The 15,888-nt window shown below is 43.5% G+C and overlaps 1 protein-coding gene across 1 annotated transcript in view; it reads left to right on the forward strand.

Moving 5' to 3' along the window:
• The first annotated feature begins 6,633 nt into the window (after window positions 1–6,633).
• BLM (BLM RecQ like helicase) overlaps window positions 6,634–15,888 on the forward strand; it is an 89,731-nt gene continuing 80,476 nt past the window's right edge. Inside the window, exon 1 of the mRNA XM_080808151.1 lies at window positions 6,634–6,720. The gene's annotated coding sequence lies outside the window, so the exon portion shown is untranslated. The remainder of the gene's footprint in view (window positions 6,721–15,888) is intronic.

A 15,888-nucleotide genomic window follows, 5' to 3' on the forward strand; every position in this document is an offset into this window, starting at 1 on the left:
CTAGATTCTGTATTGGTCTCTGATGTCTGTTAACCACAGGGCCCAGGGAACAGCCAAAGTTGTTTACATCTCACCTGCAGTCCATTTTTGCAAGCTTGGAAAGACCTTTTACAAACCCTCCAACCCATCCCAAGTCCGTACCCACAGCCACCTCCTTTATATAATCCCCACAACGCTTGCCGGGATTTCCCCCGCTCTAAATCAACCCAGGGCTAGGAACCAGACATCTAGGGGCAGCTCCTATGCCCCCCAGATCCTGATGGAAGTATTCAGACTAGGACTTTATCATATAAACACCAAAAGCAAAAATGGGGGGTTGGTCAGAATGGTCAGGGACAGACAGGAGACAGAAAAGGGGGGGCAACATTACCCACCTAGAGATACAGCTGTCTGACTGTTCTAAAAGACTTTTCTTAAGAGAAAAACAGGTGTGTGTTGGGGGATTGGCAAGAAGGGGACAGAGTAGGCTGTGGGCAGGGAGAAGCTGCTGCCTAGAACCAGGGGTCTCTTCCCCCTCCTTCTTTCCTCTAATCAGCCGGCGACAGAAACTAAAAACCACTGCTTCAGGCAGCTAGAAGCCTGAAACAGGAGAAAACCAGTAGGCAGAGGAAAAAACAACAAAACCAAAGCCTAGATCCAGGGGGAGAAAATAAAAGGTAACTAAATAAATTATGTGTCTGCCTAATATTTTAACACAAATGTGTAATAGATATATTACATTTGTATATACGACATCTAACTAAAAAGAAATTTTCTTAATTTGGCCCAATTGGAAATCCAAAATTTGTGTACAGACAATGTATATACCAGAAGAATTTATGTAACAGAGATAAAAACGGTGCTGATTGTCTTTTGTGTGTCTGCAACCCAAGTTCTAAATTAACTTTAGCATTTGCTAAAATGCACCAATTGACGTAACTTCATGGTCTTAATACTGGGGCTCAAATTACAGTTATATCTAGAGATTCCACTAAATTTAAACATCGTGTCTGCTATAATCTTAAGAAAGTAACTAAATATAAGATAGAGAAAAGAAGTAGGAATGTCTCACTTTAACTATAGCTTTGCCTAAATTTCCCATAGTCATAATACCCATTGTCCTAAAAATATCCCACATTGGGCACACACTCTAACACAACGAGTAATAAATTAAAACTAAATCTTTGGCACTTTCAAATTGGCTTGGTACAATGGGACTCCACGGACCCCTTAGTTAAAATAGCTATTATAGCCCAATGTAAGTTAAAACAGGGCCTTCGAGGATTAAAACTTATTATATAAAACCTAATTAACAAAAGGGTGATTATCCCTGCTGCTTCTCCGTTTGACAGCCTAATTTCGCCTGTTCTTGGACAAAATAAAGGGTGCTGGATTCGTTTGCTGGGGTTGTCATAACCAAATACCACAGACTGGGTGACTTAATCAGCAGGAATTGATTTTCTCACAGTTGTGAAAGCTGGGAAGTCCAAGGTCAAGGTGTCGGTTGATTCAGTTTCTGATCAGACCTCTCTTCCTGCCTGGTTTGTGGGCCTTCTCGCTTTGTCCTCACGTGGCCTTCCCTCTGGTGGTGCAGAGAACGAGAAATCTCTCTCCTCTTTTTGTAATGCCACCAGTCTTATTGGATTCGGGGCCTGCCCTTATGACCTCATTGAATCTTAGTTATCTTTGTAAAGGCCTTATCTCCAAATCCCGTCAGGGTGGGGGTTGAGGCTTCCACATATCAATTTTAGGAGGACATTCATAATCAGTCCACAGCAGGTGACTCATGGTGGATTACTGTGACAGGAGTGCTCTGGTCCCATTCATCAGGCCTGTAGATACCCAATATCTAATACTATTAAGATTACTGAATCTATCCAGTCAACAATAGGTTTATATTTTGCTCTTATAAATGTGGCTAATACGTTATATGTTATATCGAGTGCCTGTTTCAACAGCCTCTCAGCTGCATTTCGCCTTCACCCCTGAAGGAGCATAACCTACCTCTTCCAGGGTTGGGGACTCTCAACAGCTTCGCCACCGCAGCCAGCCAGCACAGACAAGATCTTCCCATGTCCCCCAGGAGCACAGGTATGCCATGACCGATGACATGCTTCTCCAAGGAAACTCATTTGACACGCTCCTTGCAGACATGTAAGTCCCGTATCTTTTAGTCCTTTTGGGGCTGGTGGCGACATATTCCTCATTTACAGATTTTACTTCCAAATTAAAATCAACAGCCCCTCCCATCAGTGCCCTCAGAAGCTCCTTCACTGTTGTAGAATCTTCAGCAACTTCTCACGTCTCCTGGAGTTTCTAGACTACTTGTGATGGCCATAAGTTGCCCAAGAGCTTGTGATACAAGAAACTCTCTCAGCCTCATGCAACACACGATTAAAACAAACAAGTAACTGGTTACACACTGGGCTTTCCTGGAAATACAGGCTCTCACAGACCTTGAGTCTGTGACTTTCCAGATCCATTGTGCTTTGCTAGATATCAGCTCATACCCTCCAGCAACATAACTGCTGAGAAATACACTTGACCTGAGGGTACAAATTGTCCTGAGAATTACACTAAGACCTTTTTTTTTTTTTGTGGCTAATGCTGTATAAATGGAAAACCTGGTTGTGGGTTGGCCTAGAAGGACTTCTTTACTGCTCCTGTCCCTTCATTTCACGCTCAGAGTAAAATGTTTCCTGTGTTGTATGGAGCAACTTAGGCCCTACTTCCTGAAAGTCTCCGCTCTTGTCACCCCCGAAGTTCCACTGAAATGACGCTAGATAGCCACCGGGCCAACTGTTCTGTGTTTTTTTTTTTTTTTTTCGATCCAGTATTTGTCCTTTTGACATATCTTCGCCTATGAATAGCTAAAGTCTGTGATCTTGCTTTTTCCAGCACAGAAAAGTCCTATTACAAACCCTGCCTCCAATCTCCAGTCCTTAACCAGAGCCCCCTCCTTCTCTGACTCTCACACACCATCCCAGTGTTTCCATGGCTGAAATCTATTCAGGGCCAGGTACTAGATATCTGGGAACATCCCCTGTGCCCCACAGCCCACCAGCACTATTCACACTAGCCAGTCCTAAGCTACTTTCCCTGCCCTGCCTGCACACACCCCAATAAGACTCTGGCTTAGGCTTTCCTGTGTTCCTCTCTGCATCCTGGCCAAACCTGTTGCTTCCCCATGTGGCCCTGTGAGGTGTGCTTCCTCCTTTCAAGAAACATTAATTCATAAAATCTTCTTTCTGTGTCCTCATTTGGGCACGTGCATGAATTAGAATTTTGCAGGTACAATTGAGACAGGAGCCACTGCTCAGTACTCAGACGCGGAATACTAGGCTCGTGTGTGTATCTGTGTGTCCGTGTGTGTGTGTGTGTGTGTGCATGTGAAAGTGTATATAACAAAATTTACCATCACTATTTGAAGTGTACAGTTCATTGACATTCATTCCATTCACAGTGTTATGCAACCATCCCCAAATCCATCTCCAGAACTTTTTTATCTCCAGAAGTTTTTCATCGTAAATTCTATCGATCGATCATAAATTCTGTCTCTCTATCTATTATCTATCAACATAAATTCTATCTGGTATTCACCATCTCACTTTCTGTCTCTGAGTTCTGGGTACCTGATATGAGTGGGATCATACAATAGTGGTTGTTTTGTACCTGGCTGGTTGTATTTAACGTACTGTCTTCAGGGTTCATATTGTTATGTGTGTCAGAATTTCATTCCTTTTTGAGACTGATGCATACTCATTACATGTATATATTTTTTCATCCATTCATCTCCCAGTGGACACCTGGTTTGTTTCCGCCTTTTGACGATTATCAATGACACTGCTGTGAGCGCTGATATACAAATGTTGATCTCCACATAACAACCAGAAAGAGCTTTCTGAAAGCCGTTTAACTTACTTCCCTCCTGAAAAACCTTCTATGGGTAACTAAACAACAGTGGGGGCGCTTGGGTATTAAGTGGCTGTCTTCAACTCAGGTCATGATCCTGGGAAGAGTCCCATATCATGCTCCCTGCTGGGCAGGAGGCTTGATTCTTCTTCTCCTCTTGCTCCTCCCCCTTGCTCATTTTCTCTCTGTGTCAAATAAATAAAATCTTTTTAGAAAACCAAAACAACAAGCAACAATGAGATACCATTACACACCCTGCAGAATAGCTAACATGAAAAGGATTGGCAATTTCAGTGTTGGCAAGGATGCAGATAATGGGAGAGTCACACATTGTTAGTGGTAGTATAAAATGATATAACCACTTTGGAAACATGACTGTTTCTACCCGATAGACCAGAAATCTCATTCCTAGATACTGTTTACCCAAGAAAAAGTAATGCATACAATCACGAAAGACTTACACAAAAATGTCCATAGCAGCTTTATTTATAACAGCTACCGGGGGAAAAAACGCAAATGTTCCTCCGTAGATGAATGGATCAATAAATTGTGGCATGCTCATACAATAGCGTACTGGTGTTAAAGAATAATTTTTATAAAGTCAAGTATAATCATGATTCTCTTAACCCACTGAGCTACCCAGGCGGCCCAAATCATGATTCTCTTAAAGATATAAAATAAACACATGTCAAAGGTTTGATTTAACTCTTTAATGAGATCCAGATAGTACAACTGATTCCAAGGGAAATTCAAAGGACCGCACATATAAACTGTAATTAAATGAGAAATAATGAAATATTTACAAATAGATGAAAAACTGGCAGGAGTGAAGAAATCGACAGTAATTAAATGCATTCCACTGGACACAATTTGCATTTTTCTAGACAAGAACCATTTCTTGGGGCGCCTGGGTGGCTCAGTGGGTTAAGCCTCTGCCTTCGGCTCAGGTCATGATCTCAGGGTCTTGGGATCGAGCCCCACACCGGGCTCTCTGCTCAGCAGGGAGCCTGCTTCCCCCTCTCTCTCTGCCTGCCTCTCTGCCTACTTGTGATCTCTCTCTCTGTCAAATAAATAAATAAAATCTTAAAAAAAAAAAAAAAAGGAACCATTTCTTGAAAAAAACCTTAGAGTTGTTCTTTATATTGAAGACAATGAAAGGTGTAGAGCCCGCATAGAATCCGATATCCCCGAGTGTGTGCTAGACACCACCTTATTTTTCACTGGACAAGAAGTAATATTTTGGGGACCAATTCAAAGTTTTCATGAATTTTCTGTACATTTCATAGTAATAAGAATGAGTCACTGGTACACACAATATACATGAAGCTCACAGACATTACATTGAGCCAGGGCGTATAGCTCAGTGGTAGAGCATTTGACTGCATTACATTGAGCCACAAAAGGCAGATGTGGAGGAGTATACACTGTGATACCTGCTTATGGCTGGGGGCACAGAGAGATGGGAAGCTCCCCATGAGAATCCTACTGGGTGTTGGAAATGGTATATATCCTGATTTGGGTGGTGAAGATAATGTATCTAATTTACTAATGTAAATTAGTGAACAAGCCTCCTCCTATCCAACTTGTCCCCAGATCCCTCCAATTGCTATTTATCTTTAGGATGAAGTCCAAACTGAGATCTGGTCCCTATTTTGTCTCCTGTCATCTCTCTCTGTTGCTCATTTTCCTGACATTTCCTCAAAGGTCCCTTACTGTGGTTTTTCCTGTTTCCTGGCCTTTCCCGCCAAATCATACCTCCCACCCATCTTGCAGAGTCTTACCTAACGCTGCCAATCTGTGTACGTGTCCCTCCTGGGTGCTCCCAAAACATCGATCAGAGTTCCCATCACTTTTGCCACCGACGTACAAGTCTAACGTCCTGTGCGCTCCCTGAGAAAGTTCTCAAGAGCTTAGCACAATGCCTGGCACTAGGGAAGGCAGGAATGTGAATGACAAGAAAAAAGCTAAAGGAAAATTCAGGCAGTGTGTGGCCCAGGCGATTTCAGCTGAGTGTCACCCTTCATTGAGTTCTGAAACGACCCTACTTATCGTTCTGGGTGGTACCCTTGAGTCTGAGTCTTCAGAGCTCTTTCTTCTGGTATACTTTTCATACCTTGTTCTTTGTCTCTATCCTGCTATTTGGCCTATTAAAAACCTGCTTTTTCTTTTCCCAGTGTGTTTTGTTTGACCGCAGCGTGTTATTTTTGTAGCATTTTAAAATCGGCAGATTTCACATAAAAAAAACAAGAGGTCGCACTCGGGGAGCGCACACGTCCCCCGAAGCACCTGAGTTTGCGACCCCTTTCCCGGTCGATGACAACGTACAGTCTCTCGCGCAAGCTCGGTTGGGGCAGAGGCCAGCGTTGTTACAAGGAGGTGGAGGGGAGAATCCGCCGAAGCCTCACAGAAACATTGGATAAGAGCCTGGGCCTGGTCTGTGGAAACTGCCAAGTCTCGGGCTCCTCTCAAACTCCGGGGATTTTCACTCCCGCCCCAGCTCTCGGTTTCAGGAGCCCGTCTTATTTAAAGCCTCCACCTACACCAAGAAACACATGGAACACAAAGATCCCGAGGGTACCGGAAGCCCGGGGGTTAACTGCGGTCACGTGACCTCGACTTCCGGATTCTGATTGGGCGTTAGGAACGCCCCCGCCCCAGGGGCGGGGACAGGTGCCATGGGACGACGGCATTGGTCAGTTCCCTCAGGAAGCAGCCAATCGGGATTGGCCGGCTTCCGGCGCGAAGTGAGCTGGCGCTGGGCGCGGGGGCTGAGGAGGCGGCGCGGGGAGTTTGGACCGGGTTACCGCCCGCTGCGAGCCTGCGGGACAGGTGAGTGCGGACTTAACGGGCAGACAGGCCTGGCCCAGCTCCCGCGACCTGGCCCCCGGGCCGAAGAGGAAGGCTCGCAGGTTCCTCCGCTGCCCGCTCTGGTTCGGCGCGGCCCGCGGAGCCGTGCTCCGTCGCGGCCAGGAGCCTGAGAGGAGAGCCGAAAAGCACGCGTGTTCTCAGACCCGCGCACAGAGACCCGGGGGTGGGGCCGGGGCCGCCCCGGGCGTCGGTGGGAGAGCCGGCCCAGCACCCACGGTGTTTGGTTCTGTGCTCCGGTGCCTACCGGGGTCCCAGCCCAGACCCCTGGCACTCCCCACCCGCCCCCCCCCCCAAGACCAAAGCTCGTCCTCTTCCTGTGCTCTTCCACGGGCACGCGCTGGGCTCCTGGGTTTTGGGTGCGCTGCGTGTCACGTGCTCGGACCCATTATCTTACAAGTGTGGCTCCCAGCACTTCCGCGAAGGGGAGTGGTTCAGGACACAGCCTGCGTCACATTGCCTGGGTCGAATCCCGGCTCTCCCAGTACGAGCCCCGTGACGGTCCACTCGTCATTTAAACTCGGTCTCGGTGTCCCTCTGTCTTACGGCGGACATCATCTCTTCCACATCCTAGAGGTTTCGTTAGGATTAAGTGGCTTAATGTAGCCAGTGAATGCTTCAGGGAGTACTTGGTACATAGTAAGGGTTCTGTTATCACCGTTACCCTAAGTAGGTAAATCTGCCCTCCTTTTGACGAGGAGAATCTGAAGCACCAATAGGTCGTCCATGTGTTAAAAGAGCTGCCTGACTCCGAGGCATCTTCCACACCAGACTTCCTCACGTGCCCTCAGGTTACTCAGCATTTTGGACATTTAACGGGCTGAGATGGGGGAGGCACACGCCAGCTCCTGGAGCCACCAGTACAGACAAGTAGCATTTCTGTGTCCCGTCAGGGTTCAGGGGCAGTAACGGCAGAGACTGGGGTAGATGTCAGACATTGGGGGGCGCCTGGGTGGCTCAGTGGGTTAAAGCCTCTGCCTTCTTCAGCTCAGGTCATGATCCCGGGGTCCTGGGAACCAGCCCGGCATCAGGCTCTCTGCTCAGCGGGGAGTCTGCGTCCCTTCCCCTCTCTCTCTGCCTGCTTGTGATCTCTGTCTGTCAAATAAATAAATAAAATCTTAAAAAAAAAAAAAAGAAATTAGGAAGGAAAGGAGGCAGAAATATTGCATAGGGGGAATGTAAATAGAGCTAAATTGAACCAAAGTTTTGTTAGCCAGGCTGCTGTTGGAAGGTAGCTTAGAGTCTGAGAGGGAACAAAATTTCTGGGTCTCGAGTTCTTTTCAGTGCAGATCACCATGATATCCACCATATTCGTTCTATTTCTTTCTTTCTTTTTTTTTTTTTTTTAAGATTTTACTTTTTTGACAGAGAGATCACAAGTAAGCAGAAGGACAGGCAGAGAGAGAGGGGGAAGCAGGCTCCCCACTGAGCAGAGAGCCCGAAATGGGGCTGGATCCCAGGACCCTGAGATCATGACCTGAGCCGAAGGCAGAGGCTTAACCCACTGAGCCATCCAGGTGCCCATAGTTCTATTTCTAATCCACTAACTGGAAGAGCTACTGCCTTCATTTTACTGATAACCCGGAATTTTAAAACTACACAAAGCCGGTGGTGTTAGGTATGTAGTGAAAGTCCAATATGCAGAGAAATCATATGCGTCCAGTTGGGGATAGTCAGTAGTATCTATGAAGTAGGCAGAAGGGAAGGAGGTAAGAGGAGTAGGAGGGATTTGAAATATATTTGAAGCATTTTATGCCTTTGAAAGAGAGTAGGACAGAATTTGACTTCTTAATTTTGGTTGGTGAGTACATGGGCATCGTTTTTTTTGTATGTTTGAAATATGTAAGGTTAAATATATATTAAATGAATATATTTTTCATACTAGTTTTAACTAAATACACACTTATTCCAACATATAATGTCTACTCTCTGTAAATACTTTTATGTACTTCTTTTAATGGAAGAAAGGATAGAACAAAGAGGCCCAAAGTAATTGCAAAGTACCCGGGAACTGAATGCTAAAAGCCCTAGTGGTTCACCATTGCCTGGAGCATGTCTTAAGCGGTCTCCTTCTGCAAGCACCTGCTGTTCACTTGGCACAAATATGCCATGGACACCCTTCACACCCCCCACCCTGTCTGGAACCATTCACCTGCCCTTCAAGACCCAGTTCAGTATTCTTTTGAAAGCTTCTCTGGTTTTCCTGAGTTTTTCCTTCACCTGGGAAGCTACAGACCTGCCCCCACCTCCGCACTGGCCCATTTTGTTTTTTAAATTGAAGTATAGATGGCACACAATGTTACCTTCTTTTCAGGTGTACAGCGTAATGATTTGACAGCTCTAGACTGCATGCGCTGCTTGCTGCAAGTGTAGCTATCACCTGTCACCGCCCAAAGCCACTACGATACCGTTGACTCTGTGCCCTGCACTGTACCTTTCATCCCCGTGACTTGTTCATTCCCTACCTAGAAGCCTGTACCTCCCACTCCCCTTCACCCATTTTGCCCGTCCCCTGACCCCTCCTCTCTGGCAGCCATCAGTTTTGTTCTCCGTATTTATGGGTCTGTTTCTGTGGGAAGTCACAGACTTTTAAAAGAAGAGACGTTTTGTGGGACTTGCTTCATTGAGTTGTAATTACTTGTTGACATGTCCATTTCCTGCCGGCCTAGAAGCTCATCTAGGGGAGTAATTAGGTCTTGCCTGTCTCTATTCCAGTGCCCAGAATGGTGCCTGGCACAGAGTGAAAAACACACGCTGAAGTCAGCTTGTGGAAGGTCTTGGGGTTATGACATATGGACTTTGTTCTCTAGAATTGCAAGGAACTATTAGATTTACTTTGTTTAAAAATGCCTGTTATCTTAATGAAACCCATTCACAGTATCAAGGAAAATATTACACCCATAATTCTGGCTTTCAACCACATCAGCTGTTTTCCTTTGTCATGGGTCCTTTCCAAATTTTAGCTATACAGATTTCTTAGCTGTAAGCATAATGTACTCATAATTTACTCTTTTGTTTTTCCGTTATTAAATTACTTCATGTAGCTACTAGGTCTTCATGATTGTGATTTATCTTATAAATTATCGCAGTATTGCACTCTCTTTGGTTTAATCAGTATGCAGTGTTACTTCGTGCTATTAATTCTTAGAAAAGAAAATGTTTTCCCATAAGTTTATTTAGTGTCTGTGTAGTCTGGTGAACTGTGTGTTTATACTCTCTGATCATTTGTTCATGGGAACTTTGGTGTTCTTTGTATGTTTGGGGTTTTTTTTAAGATTTTTTTAAAATTTATTTGTTTGACAGAGATCTCAAGTAGGCAGAGAGGCAGGCAGAGAGAGGGGGAAGCAGGCTCCCCACCGAGCAGAGAGCCCGATCCCGGGCTCGATCCCAGGACCCTGAGATCATGACCTGAGCCGAAGGCAGAGGCTTAACCCACTGAGTCACCCAGGTGCCCCTCTTTGTATGTTTTTAATACTAATTCTTTGTTTTTGCCAACTTTGTCTCACAGAAATTTTTTAAAAAGATTTTATTTATCTTAGAAAGAGCTTGTGCATGGCAGTGAAGGGTAAAAGGAGGTGGGGAAGAGAATCCTAAGCAGAGTCTGAGTTGAGCACAGAGCCTGATTTGGGGCTTGATCTCATGACCCTGAAATCACAACCTGAGCTGAAACCAAGAGTCAGATGCTTAATGAACTGAACCACCCAGTGCCCCTCTCAAAGAAATTTTTTGAGAAAGAGGATACATGGTATCTTAGGAAGTACATAGTATATGTGTATATACAATTTAAAGACTAATTATTTAAAAATTGCAAAGTTTAAAAATTATAAAGTTTAATACTAAATTATGTAAACATAAATACAATTATAAAATAGTAATTACACATAACCATCAGACAGATCAAGAAATAGGGTATTACTGGTGCCCCAGGAGTGTGACTTCCCTCTTAAGCAGTCTCCTTCTCCCCACACTAGAGAGAACTATTCTGATTTTGTGATGATTATCTTGTCTTCATAGTTTACCCTATGTATGCATCCATGGGTAACGTAGTTCAGTTTTACCTGGTTTTGAGATCTTTATTTGATGTACTCTCCTTTGTCTTATTTGGTTTGACATTATGTTTGGGAGATTCTTCCATATTGTGGATACAGGGTTTTTGTTTTTTTTTAATTTTTAAAATAATTTTTAAAATTTATGCTATTGCTGTAGAATATTCCTTTGTGTGATTGTGCCACAGTATCTGTCCTGGTGTTTTGGGTTTTGTTGTGGGTTTTCTGTTTGTTTGTTTAAAGATTTTATTTATTTGACAGACAGAGATCACAAGTAGGCAGAGAGGCAGGCAGAGAGAGAGGGAAGCAGGCTTCCTGCTGAGCAGAGAGACCGATGCGATGCGGGGCTCAATCCCAGGACCCCGGGATCATGACCTGAGCTGAAGGCAGAGGCTTTAACCCACTGAGCCACCCAGGCGCCCCTATTTGTTTGTTTTTACCTATCCCGCTTTTGATGGCATTTGGATTGTTTTCAGGTTTTGGCTGTTGATGCTGTTGTGAATGTTCTTGTACATATGCCCTGGTGCACGTGTTCACAAGTTTGTATATGTAACTCAGGGAACTACTGGGCGGAAGAGTGTGTGTACCTTATACTTTATAAGGCCAAATTGTTTTCAAAGGTGGTTGCACTCCCTCCCTCCAGCGTGTGAGACTCTCCTTTGCCCCACGTTCTTGCTAATATTTGATATTTTGTTGTAATTTTTGCCTATTTAGGAGGTATATGTATAGTAGTATTTTCTTGTGGTTCCAATTCCCTGGATTATTAGTAAAGCTGAGCTCTGTGTTGTGTTTATGGACTGTTTCCTTATTTGTAAAGTGTCTGTTGAAGTTTTTTGTCTTTCTTGGCAGCCGTCTTGCTTTATCTCATTACTTTGTAGGAATTGTTTAATCATCCCAAACACTACTAATTTGTCAGGTATATATAATGCAAATGTCGTCTCTGTGGCTTTTGAACATAGATTTTAAATATGGTAGTCTACCATTGTTAAACGTCTCTTATTGTGAAATATCATAGGTAAAAGTGCAAAAAACATCTGTATAAGCTGTGCAGGAATGAGTTAGCATAGTAGCCCTGAGACTTCTCTTTAGAAGGACCTCCTTGCAAGACTGGTTCTTGGCTGGTGAATGGGAACTTGGTTTTTGAAACGTTTCCTAAGCCAATGTGGTGGTTTTGCCTACCTGGGACACTAACATCTGTTTTCATTCTGAGAGTCGACATTTTTGGTGGACAGAGGGTTCCTTTGTGACCAGCCCCCAGTAAAAACCCTGAATTTTGCATCTCTGGCAGGTTTCCAAGGGCAGAAATGGTGCGTCTTCCCTGAGCGAGAGTGTGCTCTCATGGCAGGTAGAGAGCAGAGTCCTACAGGCTCTGTCTGGTCGGCCTTTTCCCCTTGCTGATCTGGCTGTGCATCCCAGCTCTCTGTTGCTACAGTAAATCTTAGCTTCGAGTAGTACTTCTTATATGCTGAGTCCTGTAAGTTGTTTAGTGAACCACCGAATGTGAGGGGGTGGTCTGGGGACCCCTGAAATAGCTTAATGACATATTTGTCAAAGCTCAGAATATGAGCTTTCTGCTCATATTTGTCAAAGCGAATACCCCTGTACCTGTGTCTCAGGTAAGAAATAACAAAGCACATAGCTAACACCTCAGAGGGTGTCTGCCCCGTCTCATCCTCTACCCCAAACACAACCATCATCCTGACTTGCGTGTGATCATTACCTTGCTTTTCTTTACATTCACTTGTCTCAAAAGTCTTGATGCTCTTTTAGGCTGGTTGACACATAAAAAGGTTCTTAAATTAAGATGTAATTCTCACAGACCTGTACCCCTGGAGCAAAAATACGTTATATGTTAATTTTAAAAAAAAAAAAAAAGATGTAGGGGCGTCTGGGTGGCTCAGTGGGTTAAGCCTCTGCCTTCGGCTCAGGTCATGATATCAGCGGGCTCTCTGCTCAGCAGGAAGCCTGCTTCTCCCCACCCCCTGCCTGCCTCTCTGCCTACTTGTGATCTTTGTCTGTCAAATAAGTAAATAAAATATTAAAAAAAAAAAAGATGTAATTTAATTTTGCAGTCTTTTTCTTTTTTGTTAGTGCTTTTTGTATCTTATCTGAGAAATCTCTGAGAAGGAATAAGATTATTGTATATTATTCTGCAGAAACGTTATTTATTTTTTATTAAGATTTTGTTTATTTGCTTGAGAGAGAGAGAGAGAAAGAGAGAGCGCATGCACATGGGGGAGAGGAGCAGAGGGAGAGGGATAAGCACACTCCCCCGTGAGCGGGGACTAACGTGGGGCTTGATCCTTTGGGATAATGACCTGAGCCAAAGGCAGACATTTAACTGACTGAGCCACTCAGGCGCCCCCAGAAATTTTATTGTTTTGCCCTTTACATTTAGATCTGCAGTTCACTTGAAAGTGATTTGTGTGTATGGAGTGAATGAAGTAGGGTTTAAACTTCATTTCTTTTCCACGTAGCTATCCAGTGTCCCAGCAACAACCATCAGAAAGATTGATTCTCTAGTGTTCTGCAGTGATAAGTGTCATAAATTGTTATAATTTATCTGTGTATGGTTTGTTTCTGTGTCCTTTTACTCTTTCACTGGTCTTCCTGCCTGTCCTTACATCATCACTGCCTTTTTTTTTTTTTTTTTTTTTTTTTGAGACAGAGAGCGCGCCTACAAGCATGGGGAGGAGCAAAAGGAGAGGGAAAAAGAGAATCTCAAGCAGGCTCCATGCTCAGTGCAGAGCGCAGTGTGGGTCTCCATCTCATGACCCTGAGATCATGACCTGAGCTGAAGTCAAGAGTCAGACACTCAAATTTACTAAGCTACCCAGGCACCGCATCATTGCTATGGTTTTAAACAAGCCTTTTTTATTAAGTCTTTATGTGTCTGGCAGAGCAGGTCTTTTTTTTTTTTTTTTTTTAATTTTTATTTATTTATTTTACAGACAGATCACAAGTAGGCAGAGACGCAGGCAGAGAGAGAGGAGGAAGCAGGCTCCTCGCTGAACAGAGAGCCCAATGCGGGGCTCGATCCCAGGCCCCCAGGACCGTGACCCGAGCCAAAGGCAGAGGCTTTAACCCACTGAGCCACCCAGGTGCCCCTGGCAGAGCAAGTCTTAACCATAGATATTTCCTTTAAGTGGTTATAAGGCTATCAGGTTTTCTGTTTCTTTTTTCTTTTTTTAAGATTTTACTTATTTTTTTGATGGATAGAGATCACAAGGAGGCAGAGAGGCAGGCAGAGAGGAGAGAGAGGAGGAAGCAGGCTCCCTGCTGAGCAGAGAGCCCGATGTGGGACTCAATCCCAGGACCCCGGGATCATGACCCGAGCTGAAGGCAGAGACTTTAACCCACTGAGCCACCCAGGCGCCCCTCTTTTTTCTTTTTTTTTTTTTAAGGTTTTATTTATTTGAGAGAGAACGAGCGTACACACAGATGGAGAGTGAGAGGGAGAAGCAGACTCCCCGCTGAGCAGGGAAGCCGATGTGGGGCTTGATCCAGGGCCTCCAGGATCATGACCTGAGCCAAAGGCAGACACTTAACCAACAGAGCCACCCGGTGCCCCTTCTGTTTCTTTTTGAGTGACTTTTGATAAGTTAGTTTTTAAAGAAGTTTGTATATCTCATCTAGATTTTAAAGTTTATTGGCACAATGTTCAGGATCTATTATGATATTTTAACGTAAATGGTATATGTAGTTAAGTCTCTTCTTTCAGTCCTGTTACCAATTTGTGTCTTTTCTCGTTTTTGGTAAATCTTTTCACAAAACAAACTTTTCGCTTATTGAGCCTCCCTAGCATTGTTTATTATTTTTAGTTGTTTATAATTTTCTCCTTTCTATTCTCATCAGGCTTAGTTTGTTTTACATTTTGTAACTACTTAGATAGATGCTTTCTGCTCACTGACTTTGTGCCTTCTTTTCTGACAGTATGGCTCTACACTTCCTGGTCACTACCTCTTTAGTTGCATATCATATTTTTATATATGGACTTTCGTTATTTTTCAATTCCAAATATATTCATTTCTCATTGTGATATCTTACTTGATGCATAGTTTATTTATATTTATTTCTAAACATGGAGATTTCCTGTATTTTTTTTCTTTTACTTTGAAAAATTAAAAATCTTTGGAAAAGTTGCAGGATTAGTACGGTAATGAGCTTTTTTTTAAAAAAGATTTTATTTATTTATTTGACAGAGAGAGATCACAAGTAGGCAGAGAGGCAGGCAGAGAAAGAGAGAGGAGGAAGCAGGCTCCCTGCTGAGCAGAGAGCCCGATGCGGGGCTCCATCCCAGGACCCTGAGACCATGACCTGAGCCAAAGGCAGAAGCTTAACCCACTGAGCCACCCAAGGGCCCCCCCTTTTTTTTAAAGATTATTTCTTTATTTATTCGAAGAGAGGAATAGGGGGGCGAGTGGAGGAGCATAGAGAGAGAGACAGGCAGACTCCAAACTAAACTCAGGGCCATAAGGCCGGGCTCGATTTCAGGACCCTGAGATCATGACCTGAGCCGAAAGCAAGAGTTGGATGCTTAACCAGCTGAGACACCCAAGTCCCCCACGATCTATCTTAAGTATACATTTGCATTCATAAAAATAGTTCATATGTTAGATTGTAAGGAAAAGATTGGTAATTTCCCTAAAGTAGAAATATTAGAAACAGTCTTTATCACTATACAACAAAACTAGAAATTTAAAATGAAATTTTAAAAAAACAAAAGATTGCTCTATATGGAAAATGAAACCCTCAATTAAAGAACTCTTGGATGCAGGGGGAACTACAAATTAAAATAAAGGATTCCTGAAAATTAATTAAATGAAAACACAACATTAGATTCTGTAAGATACATATAAAATAGTGGTTGGCGGCGGGGGGGGGAGATTTATTGTCTTACAATTCAGAAAGGGAAATAAATGAAATAAATTCCAAACTTAGAAAGTTAGAAAAAGAACAAAGTAAAACAAAAGAAAGCACAAGAGAGTAAAAAACAATAAAGATTAAAGCAGAGGTTAATGAGATGGAGAACAGAGAAACATCTGATTGAGATATCACAATCTTAGCTCTCAAACCATTTAACAAA

Source organism: Martes martes (assembly GCF_963455335.1).
Source record: "Martes martes genome assembly, chromosome: 7".
In the NCBI taxonomy this organism is placed as follows: Eukaryota; Metazoa; Chordata; class Mammalia; order Carnivora; family Mustelidae; genus Martes; species Martes martes.